The 22,958-nt window shown below is 32.0% G+C and overlaps 1 long non-coding RNA gene across 1 annotated transcript in view; it reads right to left on the bottom strand.

Moving 5' to 3' along the window:
* Positions 1–1,997: 1,997 nt before the first annotated feature.
* LOC115696246 (uncharacterized) overlaps positions 1,998–22,958 on the bottom strand; it is a 100,906-nt gene continuing 79,945 nt past the window's right edge. Inside the window, exon 3 of the long non-coding RNA XR_009688705.1 lies at positions 1,998–2,188. This is a non-coding gene — a long non-coding RNA (uncharacterized LOC115696246). The remainder of the gene's footprint in view (positions 2,189–22,958) is intronic.

Genomic DNA, 22,958 nt, shown 5'->3' with positions numbered 1-22,958 from the left:
TGACCAGCAGCCGGAGTATGACCGGTTCGACCGATCAGGAGGATACTTGTCAATAGTACCGTCCCCTGAACGTTCAAAACTCAGTACCATGTTGGACATGGCAGTAGTGCTCAGTACCATGTTGGACATGGCAGTAGCGGGACTCAGTATCGTGTTGGACACGGCAGTCAGTTTTATGTATGATATTATTATGCTTTTCTTACTGAGTCTGTCGACTCACAGTTTACATTGCATGTGTAGGTAAAGGCAAGGCAGTTGCTGATGGACCGTGAGCGAGCTTATGGGATTGTACATGTCGGGGCGGTTAGGCCTGGAGCGTACGATCCTCGGGACAGCACGGCTGAGATTTTGTAATTGTCGTTAGACGACTTTATTTTGATGTAAAAGTTGAACAGTGAAAACGTTTGTAAATATTTTTTTATAAATCGGGATCCCGAGACTTTTTGATAAAATGGTTTATAAGTTTAATGAAAAAGCAAAATTTTAATTAATCACGTTTTTCCATAAACCTCGTTGATTAGCAACGAGCTGCACAGTACGTTTAAAAATCACGTAATACGCCTAAATTAGTTAGGGTGTTACACCCTCTTCCTCTGATCAATGGCCGAACCACTACTCCCCCTGCTAAAGCCTGATGCAGGAGGGGTAGGAGCTCCGCCACTAACCGGAGTACTGGCTGATTCTGACATACACCCCACTGCGCCCTCAGCTCGCAGTGCCTTCTCCACCATCTGAGCATAGGTGGTGCTGTCGTCTGTGGTAATCATCAGGTCATGCCTGATCTTGGGATTCAACCCGTCCAGATACTTCTCCTTCCTGCTGAAGTCGGTCGGCACAATTCCCGAGGCTAACCTCGCCAACCGGTCAAACTGAGTAGTATACTCAGTGACACTCATGTTCTCCCGCTGGGTCAGGTGAACGAACTCTTTCCTCTTGGCGCTTCTGACCGCCTCATTATAGTATTTCGCGTTGAAGAGTTCTTGGAACCTCTCCCAAGTCATGGTGGTGACATCGTGAATCTGAGACACCATGTCCCACCATACCAGGGCGTCCTCCTGGAACTGAAATGTGGCGCACACCACTCTATCATTACCGGTGACACCCATGAAATTCAGAATTCGAGTAATCACCGTCAGCCACTGTTCGGCTTTCGATACATCTGGACCTCCTAGGAATACCGGAGGTGCTTGCTTCCGGAACCGCTCATATAAAGGTTCCAATCTGTGGGCCGCCACCACTATCTCGGCACAGGCGGCGAGGGCAGGTGCCACTGGAACTACGGGCACGGGAACTGCAGGAGCACCCTGCTGTCTCAACCTCTGAATCTCGAGGTCTTGTTCTTCGATCCTGGCTTGCATTTCCGCAAACCGTAACTCCCAGTTCGGGGCTCCCTGATCGGGCCGGGGAGCACAGGGCAGCCTGTGGCGGGTCCTCAACACCCCGACCACGGGCCCTGCCTCGGGGACCTCTACCTCGGCCCCTAGCAGGTGGGGGAAACCGAGCTCCCTCTCCCTGATTCGACCCCACGGAGTTGCCCCGACTCCTGGTAGTCCGCCTGGCGTCCATCTAGTTAGAACCGCCTGCGAAACCAAGAGTTGGCATATCAGGTCGTATTCAAGGCGAGCTTACTAATGCCGCTTAATTTGGAAATTAGAAATGAAACATGCACCTATTCTACTATCAGGCTACTAACATGCTTCCTAACAGGCTTTTCTTTTTCATAACTGAATAAAATAAACTACTAAAGCAATAAAGGCTTACTGAACCGTGAACCGAGCTAACTGCTGTTGATGATTGTACATGTCGTGACGATCTTCAGAAGACAACCTGGCGGCTCTGATACCAAATTGTAACACCCTAACTATCTTAGGCGTATTACGTGATTTTTAAACGTACTGTGCAGCTCGTTGCTAATCAACGAGGTTTATGGAAAAACGTGATTAATTAAAATTTTGCTTTTCATTAAACTTATAAACCGTTTTACAAAAAGTCTCGGGATCCCGATTTATAAAAATATTTACAAACGTTTTAACTGTTCAACTTTTACATCAAAATAAAGTCGTCTAACGACAGTTATAAAAATCTCAGCCCTGCTGTCCCGAGGATCGTACGCTCCAGGCCTAACCGCCCCGACATGTACAATCTCAAATGCTCGGTCACGGTCCATCAGCTACAGCCTTGCCTTTACCTACACATGAACGTAAGCGCGGGTCGACGGACTCGGTAAGAAAAGCATAATAATATCATACATAAAACCGACCGCCGTGTCCAACACGATGCCGAGTCCCGCTCTTGCCATGTCCAACATGGTGCCGAGCACTTCTTGCCATGTCCAACATGGTGCCGAGTTTTGAACGTTCGGGGGACGGTACTATTGACAAGTATCCTCTGATCGGTCGAGCCGGTCATACTCATTTCTTGGTCATACTCCGGCTGTCATGCAGACGGGATAGGTCAATAGCACCGAACCACCAACCAAGTGTCGGCTGATCGGTCGAGCCGGTCATACTCCATTCTTGGTCATACTCCGGCTGTACCGACGTGACGGGGTTGGATGGTTCGAAGCCTAAATACATATCTAATGTAATCTAACAGGCTTCCTACATGCACGCTAAACATGTAATCTACATATGCATCTTGTTATACTAATCTTACACGGATTAGATTTCGGGTGTCTTGGTCAACGGGCCTCGAAGGCGAACGGCGGATTACTGGCTCCTAAACCATAAAAATCACAACGCTATAAGTGACACGCTAAATCACTTCCCGGGGACTAAAACTTGAAACTAAAAGTTTCCCTATCGATAAAAAGCATGGCAATACCCCTAAAAACCCAAAAACGAGGAAAACTAGGGTTCTGAAAAATCCCCAACCGTGAATAGGTTGCCCAACCGAATTCGGTTCTGGGAAATTATGAACCCCCATCCGGAATTCCGGATGCTCAACCGGAATTCCGGTTCCTCGCAGGCAGCAACCAAATTTCCATAACTCGACCAATTTAACCCCAATTGATCCCAAACTTTCCAGACCTGTTCTATATGCCCCAAATGACATTTCAAAGGCATCAAACCTACCCAGAACCCACACATGCAAAATTCACCATTGGAGCTCAAGCTTTGAGTTCCAAACTCAAGCTTGAGCAAAACCACCTAAACATGCAATCCATAAGCTTAATTCAACATAACTAAGCATAATATAACCTCTGCAAACTAACAAGAACAACAGCAACAACACAGAACATAATCACAACATTTTCCTTCCAAAATTCATACTTTTTCACATAAAAACTACAAGCTTAACAATCTAACCTACATGCTTTCAACATAGCTTAATTCCTATCAATTTAACATGCTTTGAACCACATAAAATAATCACAAAACACAATGACCAACAACATCCAAAATCACATGCATTTACTCATCTTTTATCAAAAATTCCAAGAAAACATAGAAGGATAAGTTCAAGGATCTTACCTACAATTGAATTACACTTAGATGAGAAGAAAATCACAAGAATGAGTTGAAAAATCTCTGCCCTAGCAGCCAACACCAAGCCGAAATGGAGAGAAGGAAAAGAGAGCTTGAGTTTTTTCTATTTTTCTTAAATTTGACTAAGTGTAAAAATGTTTGAGAAAAGGAATTTAAATCACATTATTCATTTATTTCAGCCAACATTTAACTCCAAATAAACATTTAATTTCCAAATAAAAACTCACATAAGACAAAACACTAATGGGGCAAAAAGACCATTTTGCCCCTCCACCATAAAATCACTAAAATCATACTAAAGGGGGTATTTTTGGGACATTCTAAATTCCCGGCCATTCCCGACATTCCCAATGTCTAAAACCCGTCCCCAAATACTAACATACTAAGTTGTGATTTCTACTGAGCCAAACGCCGCGTTCCAAAATACCGGACACCGGAAATGCAAAATATAAAAGCTACTGGTAACATACTCATGCATATCTGAATTCCATAAATATCTATAATAAATTATTTAAATAGCTATAAATAATTCCATGATTAACATAAATAACTGCTAATTTCCAAATTAACTAAGCGGGCTTTACAGAGCTAATTCGAAATGAATAAGCTAAGAGGAATTAGGATAATTTCGTTGTTTAAATAAGAATCCAACAATGCTTCGATTAGCGAAAGACAAAGTAATCTTATTTATACAATCTTCTTGTTTCATATCATAAAAATACTAGTCTAAGGTGTTATCAATTGATGAACAGCTAGATGTCGCATATACAATATTTATCTTTCGAGATCTAACACTATTATGTATGTCTAATGGTGAAAATCCACTAGGGATTTATCTCATTAGATAAAGAAATCAAGTTAGACAACCAATGAAGATTCGAAATTAAACTACAACTTAATAACAGAAAATAACATGGTTCAATATAAATTCATACACAATTCAAAAATTATTAAACATATAGCAAGTAGGAATGACAAGTGAAAATACTAAAACATACAATCCTAAATAATTTCCAAGGTTTTCAACAAACTGATATCAGTGTCCCGTTTAGGCGAGAGTCAAAGCTACCATCCATTGAATAGAGTTTTCAGCTCATCTAAAATGTGAAACATTCTAGCAACCTTTTATTCGATAAAGATTGGAACTCAACGTTGTCCCGTTTAGGCGAGAGTCAAGGCAATTCTATCTTATGAGCTTCCACCATTGTTTCATAATTTGCAAGTCAAATATGGTCGCCACCATTAGGGTGATCCATACCATATAAAACACTTACAAACTACTTATCTTTCGAGATTAAACGGTGCGAAATTGCTAATGAACCTTCCTCCACTAGGGATGATTACTCACTAAAACAAACGCGATGTAAAACCAACAATGGAGATCGAATATCTTAATAATAAAGCTCATTATTTAAAGAGAGTTGTATTTTCTTTGATTCTCATTTTAATCTATTTATTTTAAATATATATTTATTTTATTAAAATTTCCAATTTAGAATGAAAAATTCTAGATATAAATTTTAATTTAATATTTATAAATTTTACTTAGATGTATATGAAAATAACATGAATTTCTTCCATCTTAGTAATAATTTCCAATAAATATTTAGAAAAATATTCAATTTAAGTTGTTACAAAATTAATTTAAATTAAGTTACAACTCAAATTTAATTTTCTATAAATATATATTGCATTTTGAAAAATTAAAGTATTTAAGAATACAATTTTCGAAAATGCATGTTAAAATAAAAAAAATCCTGGAAAAATTATTCTAATTTAATGTTGGCCCAAAATTTATTAATAAAATTAATTTACAACAAAAAATATAATTTTCCTATTTAATTAAATATATAAGAAAAATTTCGAATATTTAAGTATGATTATGAAAATCAACTTAAATATTAATTTTCTATTTAATTAAATACACTAGAAAAATACTTAAAGCAAAAACAGATAATATCTATCTAGATTTTCATGGACTAATTAATTCATTCTCTAATTAAATATATTTTACTTCATTTATTTTAATTAATCATTAAATGAAAAAATCATTAATTTAAGTTGGCCAAAAATTAAAATAAATAATTTACAACTTTAATCTATTGTTCAAATAACATTCGAAATTTCTGCATTTAAGAAATTCAATTTCGAAATTGATTAATAAAATAAAGAAAATATATTTTGAAAATTATTTAAATTTAGTTGAAAAAAAAAATAAATTTCAACTAAAAATAATTTTTTATTTAATTAAGTGTCATGAAAAAGAAATATTTAAGTATCATGATGAAAATTAACTTAGATGTTTAATTTTCAATTTAATTAAATGTATTAAATTCAAGAAATAAATAATTAAGTGTAGAGAAGGCTTAATTATTAATCTCTAGTTTAATACTAGAAAAAAAATATACTTAAAATAAATTGTACGAAAATTAATTATATAAATAATTAATTTCCCAATGTGTAATATTTTCCTATTTAATATTAAAAATAATAAGTAGTCTAGAAATAACTATCTAGAAAATATCTTATATGACTAAGTATCTTTTCCACAAAATTTGAAAAATTATCTAATTTAAGTTATATTAGAAAAAATCTAGAACTTAAATATTTTCAAATTTAAATTTAATTAAATATCAAAAATTAAGTTGTAACCACTTAATTTGAAAATATTCCATTTTAAGTTAATATTCGAAAAGATATCAACTTAAAAAAAAAATATCTAAAGAATCTTAATAACCAATTCCTAAAATTCCTCAACTTAATTTTGAAATTTGAAATCCAAAAGATATTCAGATTTAAGCTGGTTAGTTATAGATAACTAAATATCAACTTAAATAGGAATATTTAATGTAAAATTTAAATTAAGCTTCAGAAAGAATCTAGATGTTTATAATTCTATATTTAATTAAATATAAAAAAATACATATAGTTTAGCTTAGAAAAAAATTCTTTAAACTATGGTTTTCTTAAATTAATTTCAAAATAAATGAAATTAATTATGTTGCTAATCAATTTTATTAGGTTAAACTAGTTTAATTAACTTAGTACAGTTATTCAAATTAGGCAAATGGGCCTTCACAATTGGGGTAGTTCATGTGAGGGGGTGCTGGGTTCAGTATGTCGTACCCACTACTATGGCTCCCAACTCTCACACAAGGCCCAAAAGAGAGGAATTTAACCTTAAAATGAACAACTGTTATTAATTGAATAGGCCCAAAACTAAATGGGCCTAAATAAAATCTATCAAGAATTATGATATTTTATTTAGCAACAACAACTTATATGCATCGATAATAAAATTAAACACATAGGCTCACACAGGAACACAATTTGGATGGATCCTATCATATTGCTAGGTCATACACAGATGAAAGAAGATTGTGAAAATTGCCTGTTACAAATTATTTACTTGACCAAGGGAGCCATGAGTTAAAATCAGATCATTGGATATGTCAACAAGTTAAACATGGCTATTTGCAATCAAGCAATAATAGGTTTTAAAAACTTACAAACAAGCTAAAACACATATTCCTGCAACAAGGTTAGCTGGATAGTTGGATGTAGGATTTATTTAATTTTAAATAAATAATTTCGAAAAATTAATTAAAACAAATTTATTTTCGAAAAATAATAAAATAAAATAAAATTTAAATATTTCAAAATTAATTATAAAAAAATATTTAAAATTAAACCTACAATTTTGAAAAATTAGGTCTCAACCAACCTAAATATCATTTCAAAATTTGCTAACTAAGTTTAAAAATTAAATAAAAAATTAAAAAAGATAAATAAATATCTTTTTCAGACTTTAAATGTAATTTAAATAAATAAAATAACAAAATTTAAAAGTTAGCAAAATATCTTACATCTATTTGAGATTACATGATTATAGTTATCTTATTATAAATTTAAATAAGGTCAAATTATTTTAAAAAAAAATTAATTTAAAAAAATTTAATATCTGACCTTAAATTTAAAAATAAGATAGATAATTAAGCAAAAAGATAGATATTTACTATTTTTCAAATTCAAATTACACTAATATCATGAATTAAATTTAAAAAATATTAATTAATTTAATTATGATAATTAGAATTGAATTAGGAATAGTAAATGTATAAATACAGAACTACACAAAAAATCGGAAGTTCAATCCATGAAAAAGCATGAAAAATCGAAGAAAAACGAAAAAAATGCGAGCTGTACAGATAGTATGCTGAGCATACTCGTCCGCGCGCGCATGGGGAGTTCATGGGCGTGGTTTCTCGGCGCAGGAGGTTCACCAGCATGATTTCCGCGCGCGGAAGCTGGTTGCCCGATTCCTGATTTTTTTTCGAAACTTCAAAAAATCATAACTAATTCAAATTAAATCGAAATTGAGTTCTGTAAAAAAATAAATTGCTTATTTTTTCCATACTATCCAATAAAAATAATTCCAGAACAGATATTAAATTATTTTTCTCGAAAATTCACAAACATCAATCAATCATCAAATAACACTCAATACAACATGATACCACCCAAAACATCAAACAAATCGTTTTAACTCCAAATTTCTTGCAAGCAAATCAATTACCATTGCTCTGAGGCCAGTTGTTGGAAATTATTTTACCAGGATCTTAGATCTACTCACAAGTATGTTGATTAACACCCTAAATATGAACTTTCTAAAACGATGAAATAAACACATATAAAGTTTAGTAAACCTTACATTGGGTGCAGCGGAATAATATGACTCCTTCCGTTCAGATATCTAGCCCTTGATTCCTTTCTGTAGCAGAGCATTATCAATATACGAACACGGATCTCTTTCTCTGATTCTTTAGTGCTGAAACTCCTTCTTGCTGAAAGTCTTTCTTCACGATCTTCCTCACTATGATTGAGGTATCACTTGCTGTGTGTGGGCACTACTCTAACACTAAGAATTTCGAAATATTTAGGAAGAAGAGAGAGAGGGAGTGGTCGGCCAAAGATAGGGAGAGAGAGAGGCTCAGTTTTTTCTGAATGAAAAAGTAGAAAATTAAGTGTAAGTTTCCTGAAGCATTCACTATCTATTTATAGCATTCCACTACGATTAGGTTTGAATTATTTGGCATTAAAATAATGAAAATATCATAGGGAAAACCCTACAAAAGTGTCCGGCCATGCAATGTGGATTTGGGCCTCACTTTTTGCAATTTTGCAATTTTCTCAATTCTGCATTTGATTTTCTCAAAAAAGCCAATTTTCTAATTCAACCATTTAAATGCCAATTCTAACTATTTAATAACTATAAATAATTATTAAATAATATTTTCATTTATCATATTTATTAATTGAACCATACAAAGTATCATAATTAACAAATATGCCCCTAAAACTCTCTCTTTACAATTTCGCCCTTACTTAGTGAAAAATTCACAAATAGACATAGTCTAATTTGAGAATTATAATTGATTAATCAAAACCAAATATATGAGTCTTACAAGCAATATTATCTCAACTAGTGGGGGGACCATGCGTCTATATAACCGAGCTTCCAATAAGCAGATCAAGAATTTATTACTAATATTCACTAACTTATTAATTCTTCGTTGAATCCACGCATAGAACTTAGAATTGCACTCTCAGTATATAGAATACTCTATATGTTCCACCATATAGACACATCATTAGTTATCCATTGTTATAATCCTAATTTGATCAATGATCCTCTATATGAATGATCTACACTGTAAAGGGATTAGATTACCGTTACACCCTACAACGTATTTAATCCTTAAAACACTTAACCCTGTATAAATGATATTTCAACTTATGTGAAATGAGATCTCCACCATTTATTTTCGTTTGGTCAAGCTCGAAGGAGATCATCCTTTACTTACTATTCGCCAGATAGAAGCTATAGATTCCATGTTTATGTAGCGCTCCCACTCAATTGCACTACCGTGTTCCCAAAATGTACGTATCACACTAACCCAAAAGTAGGCTTAACTAGCAAATCAAAGAACACGAATAGCCTCTTGAGATCGAGCCTAATCATAACAGGATTAAGATCATTTGATCTAGGATCAACTAGGCAATATTGACTTGAATAGACATTACGGTAAGTTTAATAAATCTAAGTCAAAGTTCAATGTCGGTCCCTTCCGATGCATACTCCATGCATCCAACGTGAGCTTTACTTTAATCAATGTTCTGGAAAGAACATAGCATTTCTCCAAATGCAAGTAAACTATGTTGTAGATTATCATATCAGTAAAACCCTGTGTCTGATAAATCTAGAAAACTTTATTCACATAGTCATGTTTACTTTCCAATATGTTGACAACACAATAAATACGATCAAGTATGTGAAAAGGGTTTCAGATGAATTCATACATTATGTACATATAATCATGAAATAGATCATGTGAACCATGCAACATTAAATGTTATTTCTAATCTATATTAATAAGGAAATATTATTATATTGAAATGAGTTTTATTTAGGGCATAAAACCCAACACCGTCGACGTACAAATTCCATCCTTTGCCATTTGGCACATCAGTATCAATTTTTCTTCTACGAGAGCCACCTCAGTTCTTGGGAACTCGAGAATGAAATCTTCAAAGGCCTGCCCCTTGACCGCAAATCTTGGTTTGTATTTGATGTCGAACTGGCTTAGCTCTACTTACCACTTCAACAACCTTCCTGATGCCTCTGGCTTTGCTAAGACTTGCCTTAAAGGGTAGTTTGTTAAAACCTCAATGCTATGGGCCTGGAAATAAGGTCGCAGTTTTCTTGATGATATTACCAGGGAAAATGCTAGTTTTTCCATTTGAGGATAACGAGTCTCAACATCTAACAAATGCTTACTGACATAGTACACCGGGTATTGTCGACCTTGGTCTTCGCGGATTAATATCGAGCTAATCGCATATTCTGACACCGCTAGGTAAATGGATAAGACTTCTCCAGACATGGGTTTTGACAATATTAGGGGCTGCCCCAAATGCGTTTTTAGTGCTTGAAAAGCTTCCTCGCATTTTTTGGTCCATTGGAACTTCTTGTTGCCTATTAAGATCTGAAAAAACTCTGTACATTTATCAGAGGATCGTGATATAAAACGATTTAGAGCGCCGACTTTACTTGTGAGACTTTGGACTTCTTTTGGCTTAGTAGGGGATCGCATTTCTACTAATGCTTTGATCTTCACAGCGTTTGCCTCTATTCCTCGCTGATTCACCATAAACCCGAGGAATTTCCCTGAACCGACTCCAAAGACACACTTAAGAGGATTTAGCCGCCTTTTATATCGTTCCAGTATTTCGAACATTGCTTGTAAATGGTTGACATGGTCTCTTGCGTGTTGAGATTTTACGAGCATATCGTCAACATACACTTCCATGGTATCTCCAATCAAGTCTGCGAACATCATATTTACCAACCTTTGATATGTTGCACCTGAGTTTATCAAACCGAAAGGCATTACCTTATAACAATACAAACCTTGATCTGTAATGAATGAGGTATGTTCTTGATCTGGTTCATACATCGGGATTCGATTATATCCCGAGTATGCATCCATGAAGCTGAGAAGCTCATGACGTGCAGTGGCATCGACAAGTTGGTCAATGCTAGGAACTGGGAAGCTGTCTTTGGGACAAGCTTTATTCAAATCAGTGAAATCAATGAATGTGCGCCATGAGCCGTTAGGCTTGGGCACGAGTACGGGATTTGTTAACCAGTTTGGTGTTGGAATTTATTTTACTAGGATCTTAGATCTACTCACAAGTATGTTGTTTAACACCCTAAATATGAACTTTATAAAACGATAATTAAACACATATAAAGTTAAGAAAACCTTACATTGGTGGCAGCGGAATAATGTCTCCTTCCACTCAGATCTCTAACCCTTGTATCCTTTCTGTCGAAGAGTATTATCAAGATCTGAGCCCGAATGTCCTTCTCTTTGTGTGTGATTCTTCACAGTCTTCCAATCTATGATTGAGGTACTACTTGTTGTGTGTGGGCATTACTCTATCACTAAGGTTTCAAAATTGTGAAGAGGAAAAGAGAGAGAAGTATGGTCGACTATAGAGAGAAAGTGGAAGGCTCAGTTTTTCTGAAAAAGGCAATCTGAAGAAAACTTGTTGAAAAACTTATTTTTGACTGAGCCATCACTTTCTATTTATAGGCAACTACTAGGTTTAGGTTAGTAATTATTTGGCATTAAAATAATGAAAATATTAATTGGAAAAATCTTCTCAAGTGGCCGGCCACAGGTGATATTGGGCCTTACTTGGATTTTGCAGTTTTCACAATTTTTATTCCTATTTTCTCAAAAACGACAATTTTCCAATTCTAACCATTTAAATGCCAAAACTAATTATTTAATAACTAAAATAGATTATTAAATGATATTTTCATTTAATATAATTATTAATTAGACATAGAGAGTCTCTTAATTAAAAAATAAACCTACAATATCTTTTCTTTACAATTTCACCCCTGCTTAGTGAAAATTCACAAATTAGACATAGTCTAACTTTAGAATTATAATTGATTAATTACAAATCAATTATTGAGTCTTACAAGCAGTTTGGTCTCAACTAGAATGGGGACCATGGATCTATATGCTGAGCTTCCAATAAGTGAACCGAATTTACTAAGTAAATCCCTACTTATTAATTCCTCGTTGAATCCACTCTTAGAACTTAGAATTGCACTCTCAGACTTATATAGAGCATTCTATATGTTTCACGATATAGATATGCTATCTCATTTAACCATTGTTATAATCTTAATGTGATCAAAGATCCTCTATATAGATGATTTACATCGAGATGGGATAATTTTACCGTTTTCACCCCTCAACGTATTTGGCCCCTTAAAACGCTTAGCTACCTGTAATTGATGTTTTAGTGATCTATGAATTAGTCACTGAAACAAGAGCTCATCCATTTACTTCTATTTAACTAAGCTCGAAGGGAATCATCACTTGACTTCTATACACCAGTAGAAGCTATAGATTCCATATTTATGTTCAGCGCTTCCACTCAATCATACTATCATGTTCCCAAGATATACATATCACCCTGACCCAAAAGTAGGCTTAACTAATAAATCAAAGAACATTAATAGCACTCCTGAGTTAAGCCTAAGCATATCAGGATTTAGATTCTTTTAATCTAAGATCAACTACTGATATTGACTTGGAAAGATACAACGGTAAGTTTATAATATCTTAACTAAGTTCAATATCGGTCCAGTCCAATGTATACTCCATACATTCGAAACTAGTATACTTTACCAATGTCATGGAAAGAACATAACACTTACTCCAAGTGTAAGTACACATCATCGCTGATTATCACATCAGTGCAAATTCAAAACACTGATGAAACAGGGACTTAGTCTTTTGAATCATATAATCACAATCACATTCCACTGTGTTGACAATACTGTAATTGTGAATAAATATATGTTCTGGAGTTAACAGACTTTGTGTATATATATATATTAAACACATTAAACAATTAGCATGTAAAATTTATGCAAACATAAATCACTTCAAATTTCTTATATTGATAACTAATCAGATTTTAAAGGGTTTTATTTAGGGCACAAAACCCAACATTTGGGTAGAACGACTCCCTTATGAAGTTGCATGCCAAGAGGCGGTCAACTTCTTATTTCAGCGCTTGGTACCTCGCGGGGTCCATTTTGCGGCGCTTCTGTCGGACACCTCGCACTTCGGGGTCAATGTTCAATCGATGACACATGACCTGTGGAGATATTCCAACCATATCTGAATGTTTCCAGGCAAAAACATCTAGGTTTTGTTTGAGAAATGTGACAAGTTTTTCTCGCTGTTGAAAAGCTAGTTTAGAACAAATTTTCAAAACTTTATTATTATCTATTGGATCAATAGGTACCTCAATAGTTTCTTCTGCGGCTTGGGCGGTTGCGGCATAGTCGAGGTGTTGGGTTTTGTGCCCTAAATAAAACCTATTTCAATATAATCAGATTTACTTATTAATAAAGATCAGAAATAACATTTTATGTTGCATGGTTCACATGATTTATTTCATGATTTTATATATAGTGTATGAATTCCATTTAAGTGCAGAACATATGAATTTGTTAATGATTATAGTGTTGTCAGCACAGTGGAATATAATCTTAATTATATGTTCGAAAGTTTATTCCCTGATTTGTCAGAACACTAGATTTAGACTGACATGGTATAATCAGCGATAGGTATTCTTACACCTTGGAAAATTGTTATGTCCTTTCCAGGACATTGGCAAAGTTTACCAGTATCGGATGTATGGAGTATACATCGGAATGGACCGATATTGAACTTTGATTAGATATATTAGAATTTACCGTAATATTTATTCAATTCAATATCACCTGTTGATCCTAGATCAAATGATCTTAATCCTGATATGTTTAGGTTCAATCTCAAGAGTGTTATTCGTGTTCTTTGATTTGTTAGTTAAGCCTACTTTTGGGTCAGGGTTATACGTACATTTTGGGAACACGGTATTGCAATTGAGTGGGAGCGCTAACATAAATATGGAATCTATAGCTTCTATCTGGCGAATAGAAAGTAAAGGATGATTTCCTTCGAGCTTAACCAAACAAAAATAAATGGTGGACTACTCATTTCACTTAGCTGAAATATCATTTATATAGGGTTAAGTGTTTTAAGGATAAAATACATTGTAGGGTGTTACGGTAATTTAATCCCTTTACAGTGTAGATCATCTATATAGAGGATCATTGATCAAATTAGGATTATAACAATGGATAACTAATGACGTATCTATATCGTGGAACATATAGAGCGTTCTATATGACTGAGAGTGCAATTCCAAGTTCTAAGAGTGGATTCAATAAGGAATTAATAAGTTAGGGAATTTACTTGGTAAATTCGGTTCGACTTATTGGAAGCTCAGTTATATAGACCCATGGTCCCCATACTAGTTGAGACCATATTGCTTGTAAGACTCACTTAATTGATTTTAATAATCAATTATAATTCTAAAAATAGACTATGTCTACTTTATGAATTTTCACTAAGCAAGGAAGAAATTGTAAAGAAAAGAGATTCTAGGTTTATTTATTAATTAAGATTCTTTATATGTCTAAATTAATAAATATATTAAATGGAAATATTATTTAATAATTATTTTTAGTTATTAAATAATTAGAATTGGCATTTAAATGGTTAAATTGGAAAATTGGCATTTTTGAGAAAATGGGAATGAGAAATAACAAAATGGGAAAATTGCAAAGTGAGGCCCAATTTCCTTAAATGGCCGCCCACTATGCAAAGCGCTGCCACTTTACTTGCATCTCATTCCTTTTAGAGAGAATTCCTGAGCTGCCACTTTACTTGCTCTTTTCCTCTCTAAAATTTTGAAATTCCCTTGAGTGATAGAGTAGTGCCCACACACATCAAGTGGTACCCCAATCATAGTATGTAAGATTGTGGAAAATCAGCATCAAAGAAGGAGAGAAAGAGATCAAGATTCAGATCTTGATAATGCTCTGCTACAGAAAGAAATCAAGTGCTAGAGATCTGAATGGAAGGAGTCATTATATTCCGCTGCACCCAATGTAAGGTTTTCTTAAACTCTTATGTGTTTATTTCATTGTTTTAGAATTCATATTAGGATGTTAATGAAACATACTTGGTAGTAAATCTACATCCTGGTAAAATATTTCCAACACGAGGATCCTAGGATCCAAATCTGGCTCGTCTTTATGCGGCACTTCTTCTATTCTGAAGACCTCCTGACGAGGAGGTGGTGCCTCTAGCAGATAGATGACATTGACTGACTTCTTTTCTGCGAGTTTGATCGCTGTGTTCTAGCATTCTCGCGAGTCTGACTGGACTCCTCGCACAGAACTGTTGGAAATATTTTACCAGGTTCTAGATTTACTACCATGTCTGTTTGATTAACATCCTAATATGAATTCTAAAACAATGAAATAAACACATATAAAGTTTAGTAAATCTTACATTGGGTGCAGTGGAATATAATGACTCCTTCCGTTCTGATCTCTAGCCCTTGATTCCTTTCTGTAGCAGAGCATCACAAAGATCTGAACCTAGATCTCTTCCTCTCCTTCCTTTGATGTTGATTCTCCTTCTTGTTGTTTGCAATCTCCTACAGTCTTACACACTATGATTGAGATACCACTTGATGTGTGTGGGCACTCACTCATTCACTCAAGGTTCGAAAAATTGAAGAAGAAAAGAGAAGAAGAAGTGGCGGCTAGGGTAAATAGAAAGAGGCTCAGTTTTCATCTGACAAAGTTAACTAAAGTTAAGGGTGAATGAGAGCCATCACTATCTATTTATAGGTAACCACCTAGGTTTAAGTTAGAATTATTTGGCATTAAAATAATGAAAAAATAAATGATAAAAGCCTACACTAGTGGCCGGCCTGGGCTTTGGATAATGGGCCTCACTTATGCAATTTTGTTGTTTTATCATTTCTGCATCTAATTTTCTCAAAAACGCCAATTTTCAAATTAAATGCCAATTCTAATTATTTAATAACTAAAAATTAATTATTAAATAATATTTTCATTTAATATATTTATTAATTAGACATATAAAGTCTCTTAATTAATAAATAAACCTAGAATCTCTTTTCTTTACAATTTCGCCATTGCTTAGTGAAAATTCATAAACTAGACATAGTCTAACTTTAGAATTATAATTGATTAATTAAAATCAATTAACTAAGTCTTACAAGCAGTATGGTCTCAACTAGTATGGGGACCATGGGTCTATATATCCGAGCTTCCAATAAGCGGATCAAGAATTTATATCTTAAATTCACTGACTTATTAATTCTTCGTTGAATCCACGCATAGAACTTAGAATTTCACTCTCAGTATATAGAACGCTCTATATGTTCCACGATATAGATACGTCATTAGTTATCCATTGTTATAATCCTAATTTGATCAATGATCCTCTATATAGATGATCTACACTTTAAAGGAATTAGATTACCGTAATACCCTACAATGTATTTTATCCTTAAAACACTTAACCCCGTATAAATGATATTTCAGCTAAGTGAAATGAGTACTCCATCATTTATTTTTGTTTGGTCAAGCTCGAAGGAAATCATCCTTTACTTTCTATTTGTGAGATAGAAGCTATAGATTCCATATTTATGTTAGCGCTCCCACTCAATTGCACTATCATGTTCCCAAAATGTACGTATCACCCTGACCCAAAAGTAGGCTTAACTAAAAAATCAAAGAACATGTATAATACTCTTGAGATCGAACCTAAACATATCAGGATTAAGATCATTTGATCTAGGATCAACAGGTGATATTGAATTGAATAGATATTACGGTAAATTCAATATATCTAATCAAAGTTCAATATCGGCCCCTTCCGATGTATACTCCAGACATCCGATGCTGGTAAACTTTTCCAATGCCCTGGAAAGGACATAACACTTATCCAAGGTGTAAGAATACCTATCGCTGATTATACCATGTTAGTCTAAATCCAGTGAACTGACAAATCAGGGAATAAACTTTCGAACATATAATTAAGATTATATTCCACTGTGTTGACAACACTATAATCATTAACAAATTGATATGTTTTGGACTTAAATAGAATTCATACATTATGTATATATAATCATGAAATAAATCATGTGAACCATGCAACATAAAATATTATTTCTAATCTTTATTAATAAGTAAATCTGATTATATTGAAATGAATTTTATTTAGGGCATAAAACCCAACAAACTCCCACTTGCACTAATATAAAACAAAATGTGCATTTCAAATGATCTCAACACCTTGATATACAAATCAAGTGTAGTAGTAGTAAACTCCTCATAATAGGATTTGACAGGTTGAATTAACCACAACCTTTCCTCCACCATTACTCTTCCTTAATCACAAAATCCTTGATAATGTGAAATTCCTCTCTATATGTCTACTCTCTTGGGATACTGGATTCCATACTTTTGGCAACTACTTTTTTGGTTATCAGGAAATAACACTAGTAGTTAAGACAAGTTAGAACGGTGCCACAAATGTATAGAACTAGAGACTTCAGATAGACCTAGAGACTTCAGATAGGTTTTTACAATTCTCGAAAATTACTACTCCACCCCCAGAGTAATCACCATCTTATCAGCAGAATTTCTAGCACAAAGGCAAGTCTCGAACTCTGATGTGGTGTAGTCTAAGAGTTTTAAACAGACCCTTATAGACTAACATATAGTTCCTTTTCTTAATCTTAAGATTTACTTGATTTTCTTTCAATGTTCCTTTCCTGGATTAATCTGATACCTACTCATTACTCCCACTCAACAACAGGTGTCTAGTCTAAGGCATACTAAAGCATATCTGAGAACTCTCACTGTTGATTAAAAGAATTTTTTCATGGCTTTATCTTTTCTAGAATAGTTGAGACTTTTCCTTAGATAAATAAAATCTATGCCTACAAGTCGAGAAGCTTCAATAGATTGCCATTAGAAAAGAAAACGCTTCAACATCTTACTAAAGTAAGTTACTTGCATTAGAGTAAGTAATTACCAGGTATACCACAAGCCATAGGTTTAGATAAACTCAAACCTATAATACTAGGAACTGGAAGTTTTGTTAAGTCCATTGAATACACTTATTAACAAAAATTTCCTTTTATGTCCTTGTAATAGAAAACTTTAGGTTATTCCAAGTGAATGGATCAAACCATAGTTCTCTTGGCTTTTGTTCTTAGTTTCTTATCTTGATTATCCATTACTTGTTTAAACTCACAATGGATTTTCATCACTAGTGTCTTCCAGGTCATAAGAAGTGAAGTTCCTAGAAACTCTCCCACTACAACAAGGTACCGTGAATTATGTCTAAGAAAACTAAATGGTATTGACCTCTTCGGTTGTGTTAAGACAACAGAGGCAGTGGGATCATCTTATGGAATAAGATGATAGAATACTTTTGGAATCAAGAAAAAAATGGTATTTGTTTAAACAAACACTTTCTTATCTAATGACTATGGGATGGTCCACCCCTAATCACTTAGAATAGCTAACAAACCATGGTTAACAGTTCTAGCTTTTCTTAAGATTTTGATTAGGTCATCCATGAATCTAGTAATGATTTACACTAAGTATACAACCATTGCATCATTCTGAAATTGTATTACCATAGAAGGACTTAGGCAACGACTAGTAACTAATCATCAATATGCAAAACAAAATTTCTGGAGAGGTAAGTTTGGATATAATTCAAAAATCAACTTAATGATATTTGAATTGCATATCTACTAACTATTTCTCCACCCCTATCAGTTCGCAAGATCTTTAACCACTTACCTTAATGGTTTTTACCATTGCTAGAAATTCATGAAATTTTTCAAACATTTCAAATTTCTTTTGCTTAAGGTAAAATCTAGAGTGATCGTTTTAAGAATATAACGAAAAACTCATATCCACCCCTGAATGTACATCCATCTGCGAATGAGATGAACTTACTTTTAGTGGATATAGGCATATTAACTCTTTGCAGAGATTGATCTTGTCAAAAACACTATGAACAAGATATAAATGCCATGGATTTCAAAAAAATGTGTGGTTGTGTCTTTTTGATAACTTAGGTTTAGTTACATCAAAGAGTTCTTAGAATAGTGCAAGTGGATCCTGGTCACAGAATACTAAACTCATATTCCATACAGTTTGAATCCATTGATAGAAAATGGTTATTAAACACTTGTGAAAGTGAAACTGTATTATATTAAAAAATTATTTGAAATCTAAAATTCAAAGTCAAAGACTTAAATTTACACCAAATATATATGAATAATTCTATCTTGGACCACCACTACTAATTTTAACTCTAAGTCAGATTTGCCTATACAAGTAGGAGATTTCTAAGATTGAGGATTTATATCATTTTGGGATGGAATTTCGGGATTATAGTCATATGCGTCATTTAATTTCTTAAGAGAAAATAGAATGACATGAAATGATTTATAGACCATTCATCCAATGATATGTTATTGAGCTAATTCGAAATGAATAAGCTAAGAAGAATTAGGATAATTTCGTTGTTTTAAATGAGAATCCAACAATGATTCGATTAGCGAGAGTCAAAGTAATCTTATGTATACAATCTTCTTGTTTCATATTGTAAAATACTAGTCTAAGGTGTCATCAATTGATGAACAGCTAGATGTTGCATATACAATATTTATCTTTCGAGATCTAACACTATTATGTATGTCTAATGGTGAAAATCCATTAGGGATTTATCTCATTAGAAAAACAAACCAAGTTAGACCAACAATGAAGATTCAAAATTAAACTACAATTTAATAACAGAAAATAACATGGTTCAATATAAATTCATACACAATTCAGAAATTATTAAACACATAGCAAGTAGGAATGACAAGTGAAAATACTAAAACATACAATCCTAAATAATTTCCAAGGTCTTCAACAAACTGATATCAGTGTCCCGTTTAGGCGAGAGTCAGTGATACCATCCATTGAATAGAGTTGTCAGCTCATCTAAAATGATAAACATTCTAGCAACCTTTTATTCGATCAAGATTGGAATGCAGCGTTGTCCCGTTTAGGCGAGAGTCAAGGCTATTCTATCTTATGAGCTTCCACCATTGTTTCATATTTTGTAAGTCAAATACAGTCGCCACCATTAGGGTGATCAATACCATATAAAACACTTACAAATATACTTATCTTTCGAGATTAAAAGGTGCTAACTTGCTAATGAACGTTCCTCCATTAGGGAGGATTACTCACTAAAATAAAAGCTATATAAAATCAACAATGGAGATCGAATGTCCTAATAATAATAAAGCTCATTATTTAAAGAAAGTTGTATTTTCTTCTGAAACTTATTTTAATTTATTTATTTTAAATATATATATTTATTTAATTAAAATTTCCAATTTAGAATGAAAAATTCTAAATATAAATTTTAATGTAATATTTATAAATTATACTTAGATGGATATGAAAATAACTTGAATTATTTCCATCTTAGTAATAATTTCCATAAATATTTAGAAAAATATGCTATTTAATTGTTTCAAAATTAATTTAAATTAATTTACAACTCAAATTTAATTTTCTATAAATATATATTGCATTTCGAAAAATAAAGTGTATAAGAATACTACTTTCGAAAATGCTTTAAAATAAAATAAAAATAAATCCTGGAAAAATTATTCTAATTTTATGTTGGCCCAAAATTAATTAATTAATTTACAACAAAAAAAATATAATTTTCCTATTTAATTAAATATATAAGAAAAATTTCAAATATTTAAGTATCATGATGAAAATCAACTCAAATATTAATTTTCTATTTAATTAAATACACTAAAAAAATACTTCAAGCAAAACAGATAATATCTATCTAGACATTCATTGACTAATTAATTCATTTTCTAATTATAATATATTTTATTTTATTTATTTTAATTAATCATTACATGAAAAAATCATTTATTTAAGTTGGTCCAAATTAAAATAAATAATTTTCAACTTTAATCTATTTTTCAAATAAAATTTGAAATTTCTTCATTTAAGAAATGCAATTTTAAAATTGTGGGAAAAAGATTAATAAAATAAAATAAAATATATTTTTAAAATTATTCAAATTTAATTTATTCTAAAATAAGATTTCAAACTTAAAATAATTTTCAATTTTAATGAAATAACATGAAAATAATAATATTTAAGTATCATTATGAAAATCAACTTAAATATTAAATTTTCAATTTAATTAAATGTATTAAATTCAAGAAATAAATAATTAAGTATAGAGAAGACTTAATTATTAATTCTTGTTTAATACTAGGAAAAATGTACTTAATTAGATTGTACCAAAATTAATTATTAAACAATTAATTTCACAATCTATGATATTTTCCTAATTAAATATTAGTATAAATAACTAGTTCTAGAAATAACTATCTAGAATATATATCATTAACTAAGTGTTTTTCTAAAATTAACTTTAAAATATTAAATGAAAAATTAAATTCATATATTTTAAAAGTTAATTATGTTGCTAATTCAATTTTAATTAGGTTAGACTAATTAACCTAATACAATTATTTAAATAAGGCAAATGGCCCTTCACAATTGGGGTAGTTCATGTGAAGGGAAACTGAGTTCAGTATGTCGTACCCACTTCTATTGGCCCCTAACTCTCACACAAGGCCCAAAAGAGAGGAATTTAACCTTTAAATAAACAATTGTTATTCATTGAATAAGCCCAAATCTAATTGGGCCTAAATAAATTTACTTATGTCAAAATTTATTTTAGCAACCTAGTCCATTTACTTAGTAAAACTTAAATGGGCTTCCTATATGCATCTAAGCCCAATAGCAAACATATAGGCTCACACAGGTCAAATGATTTGGATGGGCCCTATCATGTTACTAGGTTTACACAGATGAAAAAAATTGCAAAAATTTACCTGTTACAAATTATTTATAAGATCTATTGACAATTGAACTATGATTAAAATCAGATCATTGGATCTGTGAACAAGTTAATCATAGCAATTTAGATCAAATAAATAATAAGTTTGTAAAAAAAATTTAAATACATAATAATATAATCAAACAATACAAACAATAATCACTGATCTGGAATATCTCGAAAGCAAGCTAAAATATCTCAATTTTAAAATTTTTAAAAAAAAATAAATTTTAAAATAAATATCTTAACTAGAATTCAAATTTAGGTTGTTAGAGAATATTTGAAAAAATTTAAAATTCAACAAACTCCTAAATTTCTTAAATTCTAACAAAAAATAAAAAATATCTAACAATTTTTAAAATATCAAGTTTATTCAAAATTTAAATTTATTTAAAATTTCTAATAAGATAATATAATAAAATATCTAGAATTTTAAATTAGATATTTCATTATTATATTCTAAGTCTTATAATTTAATAAATTTAAATATTACATAAATAAACTAATTAAAAAATAAGATATTTTATATGGTTAGAATATTTTAAAAAAATAATAAGTTTGAAACCCTAAAATATCTATTCAAACTAAACTAACCAATTTTCAAATCTTCATGTTATTTTTCCCAAAATATAATTTTAATAAAAAAAAATGTCTAATAAGATAAAATGTTAAACCTAACATATTCCTAATCTTATAATTTTAATTAATAAAATATATTTTGAAAATAATAAATTTGAAAAATATATGATATGGTTAGAAAATTTTGAAATTAGTACAAGATTATTTTTAAAAGATAATATTCTAATATCAAAGTAAGATCATTTAAAATTTAATAAAAAAAAATAATATCTGATCTTATAATTAAAATAAATAAAATAATCTAAAATTTTAAAATTAACCATAAGGCTCCTTCGTGAGAAATCAAATTTTCAAAATTCAAAGCCTACAAATATAAGAAACTAATTTTAATTAATTAAAAAGT

Source organism: Cannabis sativa, chromosome 7 (assembly GCF_029168945.1).
Source record: "Cannabis sativa cultivar Pink pepper isolate KNU-18-1 chromosome 7, ASM2916894v1, whole genome shotgun sequence".
NCBI classification, from domain to species: Eukaryota; Viridiplantae; Streptophyta; class Magnoliopsida; order Rosales; family Cannabaceae; genus Cannabis; species Cannabis sativa.
This window is presented reverse-complemented; position numbering and strand designations above follow the sequence as displayed.